The sequence below is a fragment of the Urocitellus parryii genome, chromosome 7, assembly GCF_045843805.1.
Source record: "Urocitellus parryii isolate mUroPar1 chromosome 7, mUroPar1.hap1, whole genome shotgun sequence".
Taxonomy (NCBI): Eukaryota; Metazoa; Chordata; class Mammalia; order Rodentia; family Sciuridae; genus Urocitellus; species Urocitellus parryii.
In genome coordinates, this window is record NC_135537.1 from 82,958,390 (window position 1) to 82,979,650 (window position 21,261).

A 21,261-nucleotide genomic window follows, 5' to 3' on the forward strand; every position below is an offset into this window, starting at 1 on the left:
TAAACCTAACCTTAACCATGAAGCTAACCTTATATCTAACCCAATTGATTACTTTAAACCTAATCCTAAACCTAATGAAAAACCTAGACCTAACCCTAAACCTAACCCTGACCATAACACTAAACCTAACCCTCGTCCTAGAACTAAAACTAGTTCAAAACCTAACCTTTACCCTAAAAAACCCTAACACTAACCCTAATCCAGGGATACTAGCCCTAACCCAAAACCTAACCTAACTCTAACACTAATCTTAACCTAACTCTAACCCTAAGCATAGATCTAACCCTATATATTATCTTTATGATAACTCTAATCCTAATTCTAACTCTAGGCATAACTCTAACCCTTTTGCTAACCATTAATCTCTCCATTGCCCTAAACCTACCCTGAAACCTAAACCTAACCCAATCAAATACCCTAAACCTAACTCTAACTCTAATGTTCATTTGAGCCCTATTCCTAAACCTTAACCTAAAACAGATGGTAACCCTGATTCTGACCCTAAAAATACACCTAGCTCTAAACCTGACCCTTACCCAAAGCCTAACACTTCCACTAGACATAGACACAAACCTAACCCTAAATCTACCCCAAACTGTATCACTAGACTTGACATTAGTCCTAGCCCTAATTCTAGACCTAACCCTATAACAAACCCTAGCCCTCAACCTAACCCCAAACCTAGATTTAATCATAACCCTAACCCTAACCCTAATTGTAACCCTCACTCTACCTCTAAACCTAGGTATAACACCATAACTCATCCTAAAATTAACTACAATGCTAACCTGAAACTAGGCTGAAGCTGAACACTAACTCTAGCCCTAATCCTAGCTCTCTAACTTAGCCCTATCCCTAAAACTAATCAAAACCCTAGGCCTAAGATTATTTCTAACTCTCACCCTAGCCCTAGCCCTAGTTCTAACCCTATCTGTTACTGAAACCATAACACTAGCTCTAACCTTGCCCCATAGTTAAACCTAGTCCTAATCCTAGATATAATGCTGAATCCAAATTTAACCCTAACCCAAAGGCCAAGCCTAACACTAACACTAGCCCTAACCCTAATGCTAATCTTATATCTAGCCCAAACCCTAAACCTAGGACTAAAACAAAACTGAGAAACAACCCTAACCCTAAACCTTAACATAAACCAAACCCTAACACTACAACTAGACATAATCCTAGGCCTAATTTGAGTCCTAACACTAACCTTAAATCTTACCCTGATTCTGACTCATATCCTAACACTGACCCTAGATCTAAAGACCACCCTAAACTTAAACCAAACCCTAACAGTAACCCTGGCCATAATTCAAGTCATAACACAAACCTTAAAGCTAACCCTGACCCTGACTGATATCCTAACAGTCATCCTAGCTCTAAAAGCAGCCCTCACCATAAACCAAACACTAACAGTAACCCTAGCCCTTATTTGAGTCCTAACTCTAACCCCAAAACTAACCCCGGTGCTGACTCATATCCTAAGAATAACCCTAGCTCTAAATATTACCATAACCTTAAACCTAAACCTAACACTAGACCTACCCCTAACCCTTACCCTAAAACTAACCCTAATTGTAACCATGGCTCTTGCATTCGTCAATACGCATATTTAGACCTAACCCTAATACAAAAACTATCTCTACTCCAAGATCTAAACATATATTTAACCCTAACCCTAACTCTAGCATTAACCCTAGCTCTAAGGCTATCTATTAACCTAAGAAAAACCCTAACCCTAATGGTAACTTAAAATATATCTCTAATCCTCAGGCAAATCAAAACTCTAACCCTATTAAGAGTCCTAACCCTAGCCCTCATTCTAGCTCTAACCCTATCCCAAACCCTAACGCTAACCCTGACCCTTATTTTGACCCTAACACTAACCCTAGGTCTAAAACTGACCCTAAACCTAGACCAAACCCTAACACTAGCCCAAGACCTAAACAAATCCTAAATCTAGCCTTAACTCTCGCCCTAGACCTAAACACAAACCTTGCGCTAGCCCTAACAATAATCCTTAACCCAACTCAAACACTAACCCTAACCCTAGACCTAAACATACTCCTAATTCTGGCTGTAACCCTAACACTAACTCTAATCTAACACTGACCCTGCCTTTAGATTAAACCTGTCTCTAAATCTGACCCTACCCAAAAATCTAAACCTAATACTAGGCCTAGCTATAACCCTAATGCTACAACTAGCCCTCAACATAACCCTAGCTCTTATATTACCCATAGCCCTAACCCTAAGCCTAAACCTAAGACAAAACCTAGAGCTAATTTTAGGCCTAAATCAAGCCTTAAGCAAAACCCTAACCCTAACTATAGCCCTAACCCTAACCTAACCATCACCTTGGACTGAATCCCAGCTCAAAGCCTAAACATTACTCTAAACATAAACCTAAACCTATCCCTCAATCTAACCCTGACTCTAGCCTTAACCATAGCCATAAACCTTGCTCTAAACCTACTCATTACTCTAAACTAAACCTAAACTTATTGATAATCCAAGGCTTAATGCTATACCTAAACCTAACGGGAAAACTAACCCTTAACCTAACCTTAAACCTAACACTTGCCATAGACCTAACCCTAGTTCAAACACTAACCCTTACTATAAACCTAAACATAACCATAGCCCTAAATTTAAGCCTAAACCTCAATTTAATGATAAACAGCCCTAAATCTACATCTAATTGTATACATTAACCTAACCCCAATCCTATCCCTAATCATATGCCTAGCTCTAATCCTAACCATAACCCTATGAGTACTATAATCTTATCCCTAGAAGTAACACTAAGCCTAACCCTCAACCTAGCCCTAACCCTAGCTCAAAACATAGCCTTTATACTAAATATAAACGTAAGCCTAACCCTAATTTTAACCCTACCCCTACCCCTAATTCAAGACCTATTTTTAACCGTAATGCTAACCCTAAACTTAGCTCTAATCCTATCCATTATACTAACCACAACCTTTACCCTAATGTGAACCCTAGGTCTAATCTTAATCCTATCACTAACCCTAACCCTATCAATTACCGTAAACCTAGTTTAAATTTTAAACAAAACCGTGTCATTACCCTAACACACACCCTAGTGCTAACTCAAGCTCTAACCCTTAAAACCTAACCTCAAACAAACTCCGACACTGACCCTGACCCTAATAAATCTCCTATCTCTAAGGATGACTTTTACACTAAACTTAACCCTTACCCTGGACCTAGCCATAACACTAACCCTAAAACTATCCCCAAACATAAGCTTAGACCTGACATTAGCCATACCCTAATCCTATCCCTAAACCTAACAGAAACCCCAGCCCTTATCCAAGCCCTAAACCTATCCTTAATCCTAACCCTAAACCTAACATTAGGCCTAACCCAAGAACTAACCCTAGCCCTAATCTTAGCACTAATTTAGCCCTATTCATAACCCAAGCCCTAACCCTACCATACAACTAACTATAACTCTCAGCCTACCCCCATCCCTAGCTCTAACCCTATCCCTTACTGGAATTCTAATCCTAGCCCTAAACCCAGCCCTAACCCTAGCCCTATCATTAGCTCTATCCCTAACCTAGATCTAATTTTAACTCTAAATCAAACCCTAACCCTAAGCCAAACCCTAATCCTAACCTTAAATCTACATCTAACTTTAACCCTAGCCATAAAACAAAACCGAGCCATAGCCCTAACCCTAACATTAACCTAAACAAACCCTTAACCCTAACCCTAACCTTAGCTCTAATTCTATTTTTAAGCTGAAAACTAGAACAACTACTGACCCTGAGTCTGACCATAATACTAACCCTAGTCTAAACACCACTCTAACCCTAAACCTAAACCTAACACTAGATGTACCAGTAAACTTAACTCTAAATATAACCCTAATTGTAACCTTGTACTTAAATTAGCCTTACCCCTAACCCTAGCACTAACTTAACCCCAAACCTAGCCCTAATCCAAGGCATATCCTGAGCTTTAACCCTAACCCTAATCCTAACCCTAGCCCTAATCAAAACCATAATCCTAGCCCTAATCCTGTCTATAACCCTATCCATTGCCATAATCATAACTCTAGGCCTAAACCTAACCCTCTCTCTAATCCTAAACCTATGTATTATTCTAAACCAAACCTAAACCCTAAACCTCATCCTATCATTACACTGACACTAACCATAACGCTTATTTTAGTCCTAAATGTAAACCTTAAACTATCCCAAACTTCTAACCCAGACCTTGACCCTAATAATACCCCTAGTTCTAAACCTGACGCTAACCCTAAACCTAACCCTTACATTTCATGTAGCCATGAACTTAAATCTAAAACTCTCTTTAACCATAACCCTATATCTGATATTATCTCTAGCCCTAATCCTAGCCCTAACACTAAAATATACCATAGCCCTCATCCTAGCACCAATCATTACAATCATTACCTTAATCATTAGCCTTAATCATTTCCTTAACCTTACCATAGCCCTAACCCTAATTCTAACCTTCACCTTATCTATAAACCTAGCTATAATGCCATTTCTTACCCTAAACTTAACACTAACCCTAACCCTAACTCTAGGCCTAAGAGGTACACTAAACCTAGCCCTAATCCTAGCCCTAATTTAACCCTATCCCTAACTCTAAGCCTAACCCTAGACCTAAGACTTACTCTAACTCTCACATTAGCCCTATCCTTACTTCTAACCTTATCCATTACTGTAATCCTAAACCTAGCCCTAACCCTAGCCCTAAACCTAGCCATAACCATTGCCAAATCCTTATTCCTAGTCCTTATTCTAGATCTAACACCAACTCTAAATCTAACCCTAACCCTAAGCCTATGCCTAACATTAACACTAGCCCTAGCCCTAATGCTAATCATAAAACTAGCCCTAACACTAACCCTTGCAGTAAAACAAAACAAAGCAATAGCCCTAACTCTAAACCTTAACTTAAACCAAACCTTAAGACTACACCTAGACCTAACCCTAGCCCTAATTGGAGTTGTAATCTTAATCTTAATACTAACCCTAATTCTGACTCATATCCTAACACTAACACTAGCTCTAAACACCACCCTAACCTTAAACTGAACCTTTACAGTAACCCTAGCCTTAATTCGAGTTTTAACACTAAACCTAAAACTAAACCTGATCCTGACAACCTAACACTAAATTTCACCCTAACCTTAAACCTAACCCTAACACTAGAGGTTTAACCCCTAACCATAACCCTAAAACTAACCCTAAAAACAATAGTTCTTACAATAGCCATTGCTCTAACCCTAGCCAAAACCCTAACACAAAAACTAGCCCTAATCCGAGCCCTAATCCTAGCTTTAACCCAAACCGTACCCCTAACCCTAGCTCTAACCCTATTCCTTACTCTATGCCAAACCCTAAACCTAATGTTAAGTCTAATTTTAATTCTATTCCTTAACCTAAACCAAAACCTAACCCTATTTGTAGCCTTAATCCTAGTCCTCATTCTAGCACTAAACATAACCCAAATCCTAACCCTAACCCTATCACTGACCCTTATTCTCACACTAACACTAATCATAGGTCTAAACCTGAACCTAACCCTAAACTGAACCCTAACACTAGCCCTACTGGTAATCTTATACCTAAACCTAGGTCTAACACTAGCCCTAGACCTAAACCTAATACTTATCTACTCATAACTCTAGACATAGACCTAAAGAAAAACCTAGACCTAGCCCTAATAATAACACTTAGCCTAAAGCCCAAAGCTAACCCTTCCCCTTGTCTTAACCAAGTCCTAATTCTGGCTTTCACATTAACCATTACCCTAAACTGAATATTGACCCTGATGCTAACACTAACCCTAGCTCTAAACATCACCCTAACCCTAAACCTAACACTAAAACTATACTGAGCTCTAATTTTGACCCTAAAATTAGCCCTAATCATAACAAATTTCTTACATTTGCCATAGCCCTAACCTATTTAAAATCCTAGCTCTAACCAAAGCCCTACCCTAGCTTTAACCCTAAAGCTAACCATAACCCTAACCTTAGTCCTAACCCTAAACCTAGGCCTGACCCTAGACTTACTCCTAAGCATAACAGTAGCCCTATCACTAGCTCAGACCCTAATGATATTACCGTAATGATAACCCTAACACTTCTCCTAAACATAGGCGGAATCCTAAACCTATCCTTAACCCTAACCCTATCCATTACTCTACACCTAAACTGAACTCTAAACTCTGACCCTGACCCTAATAATATGTATTGCTTTAAACCTGACCTAAAAAGAAACCTGACCCTCAAAATAGACATAGCTATAAACTTAACACTAAAACTCTCCCTAACTGTCACCCTGGACCTCACATTATCCCTAGCTCTAATTCTAGTCCTAATTCTACCACAAACCTTAGCCCACATTCTAGCCATAAACGTCACCTTAATCTTAAACCTATTCTTAATCATAACCCTAAATCTAATCCTCACCCTAGTCCTAAAAGTAGCTATAATCCCATCCCTTACCCTAATCCTAACCCTAACCCTAACATAACCATAACTCTAGCCCTCAACCTAGGCCTAACCCTAACACTAACCCTAGTCTTAATACCAGCCCTAATTTAGCCCTATCCATAACCCAACCCTAACCCTAGCCCTAAGACTAACTCAAACTCTCGCCCTAGTGTTATACCTAGTTCTAACCCTATCCCTTATTATCACACAATACCTAGCCCTAAACTTAGCCCCTATCCTTACCCCTAGCTCAAAGCCTATATCTAAACCTATCTCTAAATCTAACCCTGAACCTAAGCCTAAACCTCACACTAACACTAGCCCTAATCCTAAAACTAGCCCTAACTCTACCCCTAGCCCTAAAACAAAACCAAATCATAACCTTAACCTTACACCTAGCCCTAATCCTATCTCTAATTCTAGTCCTAACCCTAACCTGTAAACTAATCTAGACTCTGACTCTGACTCTAACATTAAACCTAGCTATAAACAACATCGTAACCTTAAATTTAACCCTAACACTGGACATAGCCCTATCCCTGACTCTGACACTAGCTCTAATCATAACACTACTTTGTACTTTAGCAGTAGCCTTAAATCTAGCTCTAACCTAACCCCAAACCTACCCTTAATCCAAATCCTAAACGTAGTTTTTTTTTTAATATTTATTTTTTAGTTTTCAGTGGACACAACATCTTTATTTTATTAGGGGAATGGGTGGTGCTATAGCTAGCTTTAGGGCTAGGGTGAGGATTAGGATTGGGATTAGGGCTAAGGTTAGTGTTTAGGTTAGGATTAAGGATAGGTTTAGGGCTAGGGTTTCTGTTAGGTTCAGGGCTAGAACTAGGACTAGGGCTAATGTCAAGTCTAGGGTTATGATTAAGGATAATTTTCGGGTTAGGTTATGGCTAGGTCTAGTGTCAAAGCTATGTTTGGGGTCAGGGTAAGGTTTGGAGTTCAGGGTATTTTTAAGGCCATGGTCAGGGTTAGCATTTGATTTAGGTCAAAGTTTACGGTTAGGGCTTGAATTAGTGTTAGGTTTAGGCTTAAGGTTAGGGTAATGGATAGGATTAGGTTTAGGTTTCAATTAAGGTTTAGGGTAATGGATAGGATAGGTTTAGCAATAGGGTTAAGTCTAGCATTACATTAAGGTTATGTTTAGTATAATGGATAGATTTAGAGCTAGGGTTAATGATAGGTTATTGTTTAAATTAAGTCTAAAATTAGAGTTAGGTTTAGGGATAGGACTAGGTTTGGTTTATGGTAAGTGTTAGGTTTAGTGCTAGTGTTATGATTAGGTTAGGGTGAGGGTTAGTGTTTGAGCTAGGGTAATGGCTAGGGCGAGGTTTAGGTTTACGTTTAGGTCTAGGGATAGGTTTATGTTTATGGTTTTGTTTAGGGTTCTGGTTATGGTTAGAGATTTCATTACAGTTAGGGTTAGGTTTAGTGTAATGGATAATGTTAGATTTAGGGTTAGAGTTAGGGTTAGGATATGGATTCGGACTAGTCTTAGGATTAGGTTTAGTGTAAGTCTTAATGTTACAGCTAGGGTTAGGGCTATGGTTAGGTTTAGGTTTATGGTTAGGTCTTGGGATACATTTATGATAAGGTTTAATTTTAGTGTAACGGATAGGGTTACAATTAGGTTTAGGGTTAGGGTTAGGGTATTTGACAGGGTTAGAACTATAGTTTGAGCTAAGATACAGGTTAGCATAAGAGCTAGGGTTAGGGTTATGGTTTAGGATAGGGCTAGGGTAATGTTTAGGGTAAGCGTTTGGCTTTGAGCTAGGATTCAGGTCTAAGGAAAGTGTAAGTGTTATCATTAGTGTTAGGTGTACGGTTAGGGTTAGGGTTATACTTTGGTCTAATTTTAGGCCTAGGATTATGGCTAGGTTTTGTGTTAGGTTTAGGGCTAGAGTTAGGACTATGGTTAGGGTTAGGGCTACTGTTAGAGTTAAGATTAGGGTTAAAATAGGGTTAGGGCTATGGTTATGTTTAGGGCTACTCTTAGGGTTAGGGTTATGGTTGGGTCTAGTGTTAGTACTAGGTTTTGGGTGAGGGTCAGGTTTAGAGATATGTTAATGTTAGGGTCAGTGTTCTGGATAGGATTAGACTTAGGGTTAGAACCAGAATTAGGACTAGTGTTAGGTCTCATGGTTGGGTAAGTGTTTAGTTTAGGTTAAGGGTTATTGTAAGGGCTAGAGATAGGATTTCATTTAGGTCTATGGCTAGAATTATAGCTATATTTAGGATTAGTTTTGGGTCGAGATCTAGTGTTAGGGTTAGGTATAGGTATAGGCTTACTGGTAGAGCCAGTGTTAGGGTTTGATTTAGGGTCAGGTTTAGACCTAGGGTTACTGTTAGGATCAGAATATGGGTCAGGTTTAGGGTTATAACTAGAATGAGGGCTAGGGTTAGGAATAGTAATACTGTTTGTGTTTAAGTTAGGCTAAGGTTTAAGGTTAGGACTAGTGTTAGCGTTTGGTTTAGGGTTTGGCTTGGGGTAAGGAATAAGGTTAGAGCTAGGTTTAGGGCTAGGGTTAGGATTAGGGTTAGGACTAGTGTTAGGGTTAAGATTAGGTTTTAAGCTAGGGTTAGGACTAGAATTAGGGGTAGGATTCGTGTTAGGTTTAGGGCTAGCGTTATGACAACTATGAATGTACAAACTAGGGTTACAATTAGGACAGTTTTAGGGTTGGGTTTACGGCTAGATCTGGTGTTAGGATAAATTTAAGGTTAGGGTGATGTTTGGAGCTAGGATTAGTGTTAGGATCAGTGTCAGGTTCAAGGTTATTTTTAGAGTTAGGGTTAGGGCTAGGTGTAGATTTATGATTTAGTTTAAGTTAAGTGTTAGGTTTAGGGATATGGCTTGGTTTTGTTTTAAGACTAGGGCTAGGAGTAAGGCAAGTTTTAGGATTAGCATTATTGTTAGAGCTAGTGTTAGAGTTTGGTTTAGGATTGTGTTTATGGTTAAAATTAGAGTTAGTTTTAAATTTAGAGTTAGATTTAGATCCATAGTTGGGCTAGTGCTAAGGATAGAACTAGTGATAGGGCTAGGGCAAGAATTAGAGTTAGACTTAAGGCTAGGTTTAAGGTTAGGATAGGACTAAATTAGTGTTAGTTCTAGGCTTAGTGTTAGGCCTAGGGTTAGGGCAAGGGTTATGATTATTTTTAAGATTATGATTATCTTTAAGATTATGGTTAGGATTTGGGTAAGGGATGGGTTACAGCTAGGTTTAGGGCTAGGGCGAGTGTTAGAATTAGGGTTAAACCTCGGGTTATGGTTCGGGTTAGGATTAAGGCTAGGTTTAGGGCTAGGATTAGGGCTAGGGCCAATTTACGGTCCAGGTTTACAGTTAAAGATAGTTTTAGGGTTAGATTAGGTGTAGTGTAATGGTTAAGTTTTGGGTGAGGGTCAGGTTTAGAACTAAGGGTATTGTTTGGTTCAGGGTCATTATTAGTGTTTGGGATAAGTTAAGGTTTAAATTTAGGGCTCGAATTAGCATAGGGTTAGGATTAGGATAATGATATAGTTAGGTTTAGGTTTCATGTTAGGTTCAGGGTAATGGATAGGGTTAGGATTAGGGATATGGTAAGGTTTAGGCCTAGAGTTAGCATTAGGGTTAGGATTATGGTTAGGGTAATGGGTAAGGTTATATCTGGGGTTAGAGCTAAGGTTATGGTTATTATTAGTGCTAGGTTTAGGGTCATGGTTACAGTTAGGGTTAAAGCTCAGTTTAGGGATCAGATTAGGCTAGTTTTTGGTTAAGTTAGGGCTAGGATTAGGGTTATTGCTAATGTAAGTACTAAGGTTACAATTAGGGCTACTTTTAGGTTTAGGGTTAGGGTTAGGGCTAGGTCTAGCATTATGTTTAGGGTTATGTTTAGAGTGATATTTAAAGCTAGGGTTAGTGTTAGCGTCAGGATCAAGGTTAGGGTTAGTTTTAGAGTTCTGCTTAAAACTAGTTTTAGGAGAAGCATTAGGGTTAGCATTCGGTTTAGTGTTAGGTTTAGTCTTAGGCTTTGCATTATGGTTAGATTTAGAGTTAAGGTTAGATCTAGGGTTAGGACTCAGCCTCAGGAAATGGTTAGGGTTAGGCCTAGGTTTAGGGCTAGGTTTAGAGTTCCAGTAAGGGATAGTGTTAGATCTAGTTTTAGGGCTAGGGAGAGAGTTAGACAGTTTTAGGGCTAGGGTTAGGGTTAGGGTTAGGGATAGGGCTAAGTTAAGTCTAAGATTAGGGCTTAGCTTAGGGATATTATTGTTTTGGGGTTAGGACTAAGGTTAGAACTATGGCTAATGTAAGAACTAGGGTTATTATTACGGTTATTATTAGGATTAGGGTTTGGACTAGGAATGGTGTTAGCATTTGCTTTATGGTTAGGGTGATATATAGAGCTAGGGTTAGTGTTTGGATATGAGTCAGTGTAAGGGTTAGTTTTAGTACTAGGACTCAAATTTGATCTAGGGTAATGGATAGTTGTAGGGTTAAGGTTTGCTTTAGATTTGGTTTAGGGTTAGGGTAATGGCTCAGTTTTTTTTTAAGGGCTAGGGCTAGTGTTAGTGTTAGATTAATGATTAGCGATAGTATTCAGCTAGTGGTAGTGTGAGGTTTAGGCTTAAGGTTAGGGTTAGATTTAGAGTTTATAACCATAATTTAGAGTTATGGTAAGATGTAGGGTTAGGGATAAGTTTAAGGATAGTGTTAGGGTTAGGGTTAGGGTTAAGGTTAGGGTAAGGCTTACGGTAAGGTACAGGTTTAAAAATAGAAATAGGGCCAGGTTGAAAGTTAGAGTTATTCTTAGGGATAGAGTTAGGGATTTGCTTAAGGTTAGGCTTAAATTAGGGCTAGATTAGCACTATGTTTAGTGTTAGGTTTAGGCCCATATTTTGGGTTAGAATTAGGGTTAGTGTTAGTGTTAGGGTTATGGTTAGTTTTAGGGGAAGGGATTAGGTTATGGCTAGGTTCAGGGTCGGGTGAGGGTTAAAATTAGGTATAATAATAGGGTGAGTGTGGGTTATGATTAACGCTACGTTTAGGGCTAAGATTAGGGCAAGGGTTTGTGTTATGGTTAGAGCTAGGATTAGAGCTAGGGCTAATGTCAGGTCTAGTGTTATGGTTAGGAATAGTGTTAACCTTAGCTTTATGGGTAGGTCTAGTAGAAAGTTAGGTTTAGGGTAAATGTCAGGTTTAGAGCTAGGTGTATTATTATGGTTAGAGTCTGGTTTAGGGTTTGGTTTAGGATAAGGTTTAGTGTCAGGGCTCAAATTAGCTTAGAGAGAGGGTTAATGTAATGGATAGTGTTAGGTTTAGGGTTCAGGTTAGGTTCAGAGAAATAGGTAGTGTTAGTGTTAGTGATAGTATTAGGTTAGGCCTAGGGTTACCATTTGGGTTTGGTTTATGTTTAGGGTAAAGGATAGGATTAATGCTAGTGTTACGGCTTGTGTTAACATTAGGATTTTGGCTCAGTTTAGAGATAGTCCTAAGGTTAGTATTAGTGTTAGTTTTAGCAGAAATGTTTGAGTTTGAGCTAGGTTTAGGGCTAGGGTCAGGGTGAGAGTTAGAGGCAGGGCTATGGTTAGGGTTAGTGTTAGCGTTATGGCTTGGATTAGCTTTAGGGTTAGGTTTATGTTTAAGGTAATGGATACAGTTTGTGCTAGGATTTCTGCTATGGTTACATGTTAGGATTAGGGCTAGGTTTAGGGTTAGGTTGAGGGTTAGGGTTATTGTTATGTTTAGGACAAGGATTAGAATTTGAGTAGGGTTTGGGCCGGGGCCAGTGTTAGTGTTAAGGTTAGTGCTAGGATAGGGTTAGGGTTATGCTTAGGTCTAGGTTTAGGGCTAGCATTAGGGCTAGGTGGTATGTGAGGTTTATGGCTAGTGTTAGGTTTTTGGGTAATATAAGAGCTAGGGTTATGGTTATGGGTAGATTTAGGGTTTTTCTAGTGTTAGGGTTAGTTTTTCAGTTAGGATAAGGTTTAGAGATAGGGTTTGTGTTAAGGTAAGTTTGTAGGGTTAAGTCTAGGGTTATGGTAAGGGATAGATTTAGGGTTATGTTTATGGTTAGGTTAGTGTAAGGTTGGATTTAGGGTAAGGGTCAAGTTTAGAGCTAGATGTATTATTAAGGTCAGGGTATGGCTTACGGTTCAGTATAGGTTAAGGTTCAAGTTTAGGGCTTTAATTAGCATTAGGGTTAGAATTAGGGTTAGGGTAATGAATAGCCTTTCGAGTAGAGTTCAGGATAGTTTTAGGGTAATGAATAGGTTTAGAGAGTGTGATAGTGTTAGGGTTTATCCTAGGGTTAGAATTAGAGTTAGGATTATGTTTAGGGTGATGGATATGATTAGAGCTGCTGTTAGGTCTAGGGTTATCATTAGGATTAGGCCTAGGGTTAGGGTAGTGTATAAAATTAGAGCTATGTTTAGGGGTATGGTTAAGGGTAGGATTAGGGCTAGGCTTAGGTTAGGGTTTGGGATAGGGCTAGGGTTATGTATAGGGTAAAATTTAGGCTTTGAGCTAGGGTTGGTCTAAGGGGAAGTTTAGGGTTAGGGATAGGGCTACTGTTAGTTAAGGGTTACATTTTGGGCTAGGTTTAGGCCTAGGATTAAGGCTAGGTTTTGTGTTATTTTAGGCCTAGGTTTAGGGCCATGTGTAGTTAAGAGCTAGGATTATGATTAGGGCTAGTTTTAGAGTTAGCTTTATGGTTAAAGCCAGAATTATCACTAAGTTTAGGTCTAAAGGTTGGGTTAGTGTTTGGGTTACATTAAGGTTTATTATTGGGCCTAGGGCTAGGTTTTTGTTTATGTCTAGGACTAGAGATATGGCTTAATTCAGGATTAGGTCTAGGGCTAGGGCTAGTGTTAGAGTTAGGTTTAGGAATAGGTTTGTTTCTAGTGCTAGTGTTAAGGTTCAGTATAGGGTTAGGCTCAGGTTTAGACCTATGGTTACCATTAGAGTCAGAATAAATGTCAAGTTTGAGTAATGGTTAGAGCTAGAATGAGGGCTAGAGTTAGGAGTAGTAATAGGATTAGGGTTAGACCTATGGTTAGGGCTACATTTAGGGTAGGGTTAGGGCTAGCGTTAGGATTAGTTTTAGTTTTAAAGCTACAGTTAGGTTTCATATTAGGGCTAAATTTTGGTTAGAGTTCGGGCTAGATTTGGAGTTACAGCAATGTGTGCAATAGAGTTACTCTTTGGGCTATTTATAAGATTGCGGTTAGGACTAGGTCTAGTGTTAGGGTTTGGTTTAACATTAGGGTTATATTTAGATGTAGAATTAGTATTAGGGTCAAAATTAAGGTCAGGGATAGTTTAGAGTTAGGGTTTGGACTCACAATAGGGCTAGGGTTAGGGCTAGGTGTAGAGTTAGGTTTTGGTTTAGTTAGGGCTATAGCTCATTTTTGTTTTAGGGCTAGTACTATGGTTAGGACTAGTTTTAAGATTAGCATTAGGTTTTTGACTTGTGTATTAATCCTAACTCTAAATCTAACTCTAAACCTAAGACTAGCACTAGAAATAAACCTATTTATAAACCTAACCCTAACACTAGTCTTAGGTTTAGAACTAGATTTAGAGTTAGGATTAGATCTAGGTTAAGGTCTAGGGCTAAGGATATGGCTGGTGTTAGTTCTAGATTTATAGATAAGATTAGGGTTATAATAGAAAATAGGGTTAGAGCTAGGGATAGGGCTAGAGAGGGAGAGAAAGTTAGTTTTAGGCCTAGGCTTAGGGTTTGGTTTGTTATAGGGCTTAAACAGGGCTAGAAATAGGGCTAGGTTTATGTTTATGTTTAGGCCTAGGGTTAGTTTTGGGCTTAGGGTTAATTTTAGTACAAATAATGGGGTTAGAGCTAGGTTTAGGGCTTAGTCAAAGTTTATAATTAGGGTTAGGGCTAGGGTTTCATTAGAGTTATGATTAAGGCTAGGTTAAGGTCTAGGATGAGAGCTAGGGTTTGTGTTTTTGTTAGGGCTAGGATTAGTATAAGAGCAAATGTTAGTTCTAGTGTTACATTTAGGGATAGTTTTAGGGTTAGGTTTAGGGTTAGGTTTCGTGTAATGGTTTAATTTAGGGTAATGGTTGAATTTAGAGCTAGGGCTATTACTAGAGTCAGTGTCATGTTTAGGGTTTTGTTTAGGTTAGGGTTTAGGGTTAGGGTTCAAATTAGCATTAGGGTTTGGGTTAGGGCAATGATAGTGTAATGTTTGGGCTTCAGGTTTGGTTTAGCATAATTGATAGGGTTATGGTTAGGAATAGGGTTAGATTTAGGCCTAGGGTTTGCATTAGAACTAGGGCTATGTTTAGGGTATTTGGTAGTATTAGAGTTAAGTTTAGGGCTAGGGTTATGGATAGGATTAGGGCTAGGTTTAGGGTTAGGGTTAGCTTTAGGGCTATGGTTTGTGTTAAGATTAGGGCTAGGATTACAGCTAGGGCAAAAGTCAGGTATATGGTTACATTAGGAATAGTTTTAGGGTTAGGTTTATGGCTAGGTCTACGATAAGCATTACTTTCAGAGGTAGGGTCAGGGTAAGAGCTAGGTATATGATTAAAGAAAGGGTCAGAGGGTTTGGCTTAGGTTAAGTTTAGGATTAGGATAATTATAGGCTTAATTTAGAGTAATGTTAGGCTTAGGTTTAGGGTTCAGGTTAGGTTTAGGTCAATGAATAAGTTTAGGGTTAGCAAAAATTTAGGATTAGTTCTAGGTTTACCATTATGGTTATTGTTATGGTTAGGGTAATGGATAGGGTTACAGCTAGTGATAAGGCTAGGGTTATGGTTAGGATTCTGGCTAGGGTTAGTGTAAGGTTTAGGGCTAGGTTTTGGGTTAGGGTTAGGTTGAAAACTATGGTTAAGTCTCAAATACAGGCTATCTTTTTGGGTTTGGATAGGGCTAGGTTTAGGGCTATGGCTAATGTACGTACTTGTGTTACAATTAATGCCAGTTTTACGGTTAGGGTAAGGGTGATGTTTAGAGCAAGGGTTATATTTAGGGTCAGTGTCAGGATCACGGTTAGTTTTAGTGTTAGGATTAGGACTCAAATTAGGGTTAAGTTAGTGCTCACTGTAGGGTTATTTTTTTTCTTCATGTTAAGGGTTACGGTTAGGACTATGGCACAGTTTTGTTTTGGGACTATATTTTGGAATAGCGTCAAGGTTAGGGATATTGTTAGAATAAAGTTTAGGTTTAGGGTTAGGGTTAGATATAGAGTTAGGGTTGGTCTAGAGTTAGCACTTGTGCTAGGGTTAGGGCTAGGGTTAGGGTTATGGTAAAGAATATGGTTAGAACTAGGGATATGTCTAGGATGAGAATTAGAGTTATTCTTAGGAGTAGGCTTAGGGTAAAGGTTAGGGCTAAATTAGGGCTAGAATTAGGACTAGGGTAGTGTTAGGGTTAAGCTTAGGTTTAGGCTAAGCTTAGGTTTAGGGTTAGGGTTAGCACTGGATTTAGTTAAGTTTAGAGGAATGGGTGGGTTTATAGCTATGTTTAGGGCGAGGGTGAGGGTTAGAATTAAGATTAGGCCTAGGGTTATGGTTCAGTTTAAGATTAAGGCTAGGATTAGGGTTAGGATGAGGGGTAGGTTTTTTGATAGGGTTAGGGCTACAACTCGTGCTAGGGATAATATCAGGTCTAGGGTTATGGTTAAGGATACGTTTAGTGTTAGTTTATGGCTAGATCTAGTGTAAGGGTTAGGTTTATTTTAAAGGTCAGCTTTAGAGTGAGAATTATTATTTGTGTCACGATCAGGGTCAGGGTTAGCGTTTGGTTTATGTTAAGGTTAAGGGGTTAGGGCTCGAATTAGTGTTAGGGTTAGGTTTAGAGTTAAGGTAATGGAAGTGTTTACTTTAGGTTTTAGTTAAGGTTTAAAGTAATGAATGTGTTAGGTTTCAGCGATCAGGTTAGGGTTAGCATTAGGCTGAGGATTATGTTTAGTGTAATGGATAGTTTTAGAGCTAGGGTTTGGGCTATGAATGGTTTGGATTAAATCCAGGATTAGGGTTAGGTTTAGGGATAGGGCTAGGTTTTGGTTTAGGGTAAGTGTTAGGGTTAGAGTAAGAGTTTAGGGTTAGGTTATGATTAGTTTAGGATAAGGGTTAGGGTATGAGCTAGGGTTAGGGCTAGTGGGAGGGTTAGGTTTAAGTTCACTTCTGAGTTCAAGATTATGGTTAGAGTTAGGTTTAGTGTTAGGGATAGGGTTTTAATTAGGATTAGGGTTAGCGTTAGGGTAATGGATATGGTTAGAGCTAAAATTTGAGCTAGGGTTAAGGTTAAGTTTAGGGCTAGGTTTGGATTAGGATTTAGAATAGGGCTAATTATTTTTCATGTAAGGCTTAGGCTTTGAGCTAGGGTTATGTCTAAGGAGAGGGTTAGGGTTAGGGCTAGTCTTTGGTTTATGCTTACAGCTAAGTTAAGGCCTAGGATTAGATCTATATTTTGTGTTAGGTTTAGGGCTAGGGTTAGGACTATGCATAATGTAAAAGCTATGGTTATGTTTAGGGCTAGTTTTAGGTTTAGGGTTATAGCTAGGTCTAGTGTTAGGTCTAGGTTTTGGGTTAGTGTCAGGTTTAAATCTAGTTTAAGTGTTAGGATCAGGCCAGTCTTCCGGATAGGGTTAGGTTTAAAGTTAGAGCCAGAATTAGGTCTGGGTTTAGGTCTAGGAATAGGGTAAGTGTTTGGTTTAGGTTAAAGTTTAGTGATAGGGCTAGTGCTAGGATTTTGTTTACATCTAAGGCTAGATTTATAGCTATATTTAGGATTAGTTTTGGGCCTAGGTCTAGTGTTAGGCTTAGGTATAATTATAGGTTTACCGGTAGGCCTAGTGTTAGGTTTTGGTTTAGGTTTAGGGTCAGGTTTAGACCTAGGTTTACTTTTAGGATAAGCTGAGGGTCAGGGTTAGGGTTAGAACTAGAATGAGGGCTAGGGTTAGGACAAGTAATACTGTTAGTGTTCAAGGTAGGCCAAGCTTTAGGGTTAGGACTCGGGTAAGCATTGGTTTAGGGTTTGGCTTAGAGTAAGGGATGGGGTTAGAGCTAGGGTTAGGGCTTAGGTTTGGATAAGGGATAGGGCTAGTGTCAGGGTTAAGATTAGGGCTTAAGCTAGAGTTAGGACTAGAATTAGGTGTAGGATTTGTTAGGGTTACGGCTAGGTTTATGACAACGACTAACATACAAACTAGGGTTACAATTAAGGCTAGTTTTAAGGTTACAGGTAAGGCTAGGACTAGTGTTACGGTTAATTTAAGTTAGGGTGATGATTAGAGCTTAGATTAGTGTTAGGGTTAGCCTCAGGGTCAGAGTAATTATTAAAGTTAGAGTTAGGTCTAGGTGTAAGGTTTGGGTTTGGTTTAGTTTAAGTGTTTGGGTTAGGGATATGGCTTGGTTTTGTTTTATGGCTATGGCCAGGGCTAGGGCAAGTTTTAGAATTAGCATTATGGTTAGGAGTAGTGTTAGGGTTTGGTTTGTCTTATGATTATAGTTAAATTTAGAGTTAGGTTTAGATTTAGAGTTAGGTTTATATCTAGATTTACGAGAGGGCTAAGTATAGAACTAGGGCTAGGGATAGACAAAAGTTATAGTCTTAGGGCTAGGGTTAGGGTTAGGATATGATTAAATTAGGGCTAGGATTAGTGCTAGGCTTAGTGTTAGAATTAATCCTAGTTTTAGGATGGGATTTATGTTTAGGTTTAGGGTTATGCTTAGGTTGATGTTAAGGGATGGGGTTATAGGTAGTTTTAGGGCTAGTGTGAGGGTTAGAAATAGGGTTAGGGCTTGGGTTATGGTTCTGGTTACGATTAAGGCTAGGTTTAGGGCTAGGATTATGGTTAGGGCTATATTCAGGTCTAGGTTTATGGTTAAAGATAGTTTAAGGTTGGGTTTATGGTTACACCTTGTGTAAGCATTAGGTTTAGAGTTAGGGTCAGGTTTAGAACTAAGGTTATTTTTAGGCTCATGGTTATGATTAGTGTTTTGGATAGGTTAAGGTTTAAATTTAGGACTTGAATTAGCATTAAGGTTAGGATCAGCATAATGATAAGGTTAAGTTTAAGTTTCAGGTTAGATTTAGGGTAATGGATATGGTGTTGTTTAGGACTAGGGTTAGGTTTAAGCCTACGGTTAGCATTAGGGTTAGGGTTATGGTTAGAGTAATGGATAGAGTTAGAGCTAGGGTTACAGCAAGGGTTATGGTTATAATTAGTTATAGGGTTAGGTTTAGTTTTAGGGTTAAAGCTAGGGTTAGGGCTCAGAATAGGGGTAGGATTTGAGTTAAGTTATTGCTAGGGTTAGGGTTACGGCTAATGTAAGTACTAGGGTTATGATTAGGGCTAATTTTAGTGTTAGGGGTTAGGACTAGGTCTAGTGTTAGGTTTAGGTTCATGGTTAGGGTGATGTTTAGACCTAAGGTTAGTGTTAAGGTCAGAGTCAGGATGAGGGTTAGTTTTAGGGTTCAGCTTACGACTCAAATTATTGCTAGGGTTAGGGCTAAGTGTAGGATTAGGGTTTGGTTTATGTTAAGGTTTAGGGTTAGATCTATTGCCTGTTTTAGTTTTAGAGCTAGGGCTAGGGTTAGGGCTAGATTTAGGATTTGCCTTATTTTTAGGGCTAGGGTTACGTTTAGGCTTAGGTGTATTGTTAGGGTTAGATTTAGAGTTAGGGTTAGATCTAGGGTTATGGTCAGGGATATGAATAGGACGAGGGTTAGACCTACGTTTCAGGCTAGGATTAGGCTTTCAGTAAAGTATAGGGTTATAACTAGAGTTATGGCTAGAGTGAGAGATATAGTTAGTCTTTGGGGTAGGGTAAGGGTTAGGTTTTGGATAGGGCTAAATTAGGGCTAAGATTAATGATAGGGTTAGTGTCAGGGTTAGGTTTAAGTTTAGGCTAAGTGATGGCATCATAGCTAGGTATAGTGATAGGATGAGGGTTAAAATTTGGGTTAGGTGTAGGGTTGGGGTTAGGGTTATGATTAAAGCTAGGTGTAGGACGAGGATGAAGGATAGGGTTTGTTTTAGGTTTAGGACTAGAATTAAAGCTAGGGCTATATTCAGGTCCAGAATAATAGTAAAAGATATTTTTAGGGTTAGGATTATGGCTAAGTCTAGGGTAAGGGTTAGGTGTAGGTATACGTTCAAGTTTAGAGCTAGGGTTTTATTAGAGTCAAGGATTAGGGTTTGGGATAGGTTAAGGTTTAAAGTTATGGCTTGAATTAGTGTTAGTGGTAGAGTTAGGGTAATGATAGGGTTAGGATTAGGTTTAGGTTAGGTTCAGGATAATAGATTGGGATAAGATTAGGGTTCATGCCTAGGGTAGCATTACGGTTATGATTTTGTTTATGGCAATTGATAGAGTTAGAGATTAGTTTAGGGCTAGGTTTATAATTATGACTAGGGCTAGGGTTAAAGCTAGGATTAGGGCTAGGTTTGGGGTTAAGTTAGGGATAGGGTTATGGTTAGGGCAAATGTAAGTACTAGTGTGATGTTTAGGGCTAGTTTTAGGGTTTTAGGGCTAGTGTTAGTGTTAGGGTTAGGGTGACATTTAGAGCTAGTAGTTTTAGGGTTAGTGTGAAGTTCAGGGTTAGTTTAAGGTTTCAGCTTACAACTCATATTAGGGCTAGGGTTAGGGCTAGGTTTAAGGTTAGGGTTTGGTTTAGGTTAATGGTTAGGATTATAGCTAAATTTTGTTTTAGGTCTAGCGCTAGGGCTAGGGCTAGTTTTAGGATTAGTGTTATGGTTTGGGCTAGTGTTAGGTTTTGACTTAGTCTTTGGTTTAGGGCTTGATTTAGAGTTAGATTTTGTCTAAGGTTAGTGCTAGGACAAAGGATAGGGCAAGGGTTATGGCTAGGGTTAGGGTTATGGTGAGTGATAGGGTTAGAATGAGTGCAAGGTCTAATGTTAGGGTTAGAGTTAGTCTTAGGAGTAGTATTAGGGATAGGAATAAATTACGGCAAAGATTAGGGCTAGGATTACTGTCAGAGATAGGCCTAGAGTTCGGTTTACGATTGTAATTAAGGCTATGTTTAGAGCTAAGATAAGGGCTAGGTTTTGTGTTAGGGTTAGGACAAGAAATTGGGCTAGGGCTAATGTCAAGTCTAGAGTTACAGTTAGGGATAGTTTTAAGGAAAGATTTAAAGCTAGATCTATTTTAAGGGTTAGATATAGGATAAGAGTCAGATTTAGAGCTAGGGGAATTACTAGGGCCAGGGTCATTGTTAGGGATTGGTTTAGGTTTGAGTTTAGGATTATGGCTCAAATTCGATTTAGAGTTAGGGTTAGGGTAAAGATAGGGTTAGGTTTAGGGTTTAGTTATGTTTAGAGTAATTTATTGTTTTGGAGATAGTGATAGGGTTAGGGGTAGTCTTAAGGTTAGCATTAAGATAAGGGTTATGTTTAGAGTAATGGATAAAATTAAAGTTAAGTTTGTGGCAAGTGTTATGGTTAGGATTAGGTCTTGGGTTAGGGTGAGGGTGAGGGTGAGGGTTAGGATTAAGGCTAGGTTTATGGCTTGGATGAGGTTTGTGTTAGGGCTAGGGCTAGGATTAAGATTAGGACTATTTTCAGGTGTAGCATTCCATTTAAGTGTAGTTGTAGGGTTTGGTTGTAAATAGGTCTAGTGTAAGGGTTAGGTTTAGGGGTAAAGGTCAGGTTTAGAGCTAGGTGTATTATTATGGTTAGGGTCAGGATTAGGGATTGGTTTGGGTTAAAGTTTAGGGTTAAGGCTCAAATTAGCATGAGGTTGAGTAATGGATATAGTTAGAGTTAGGGT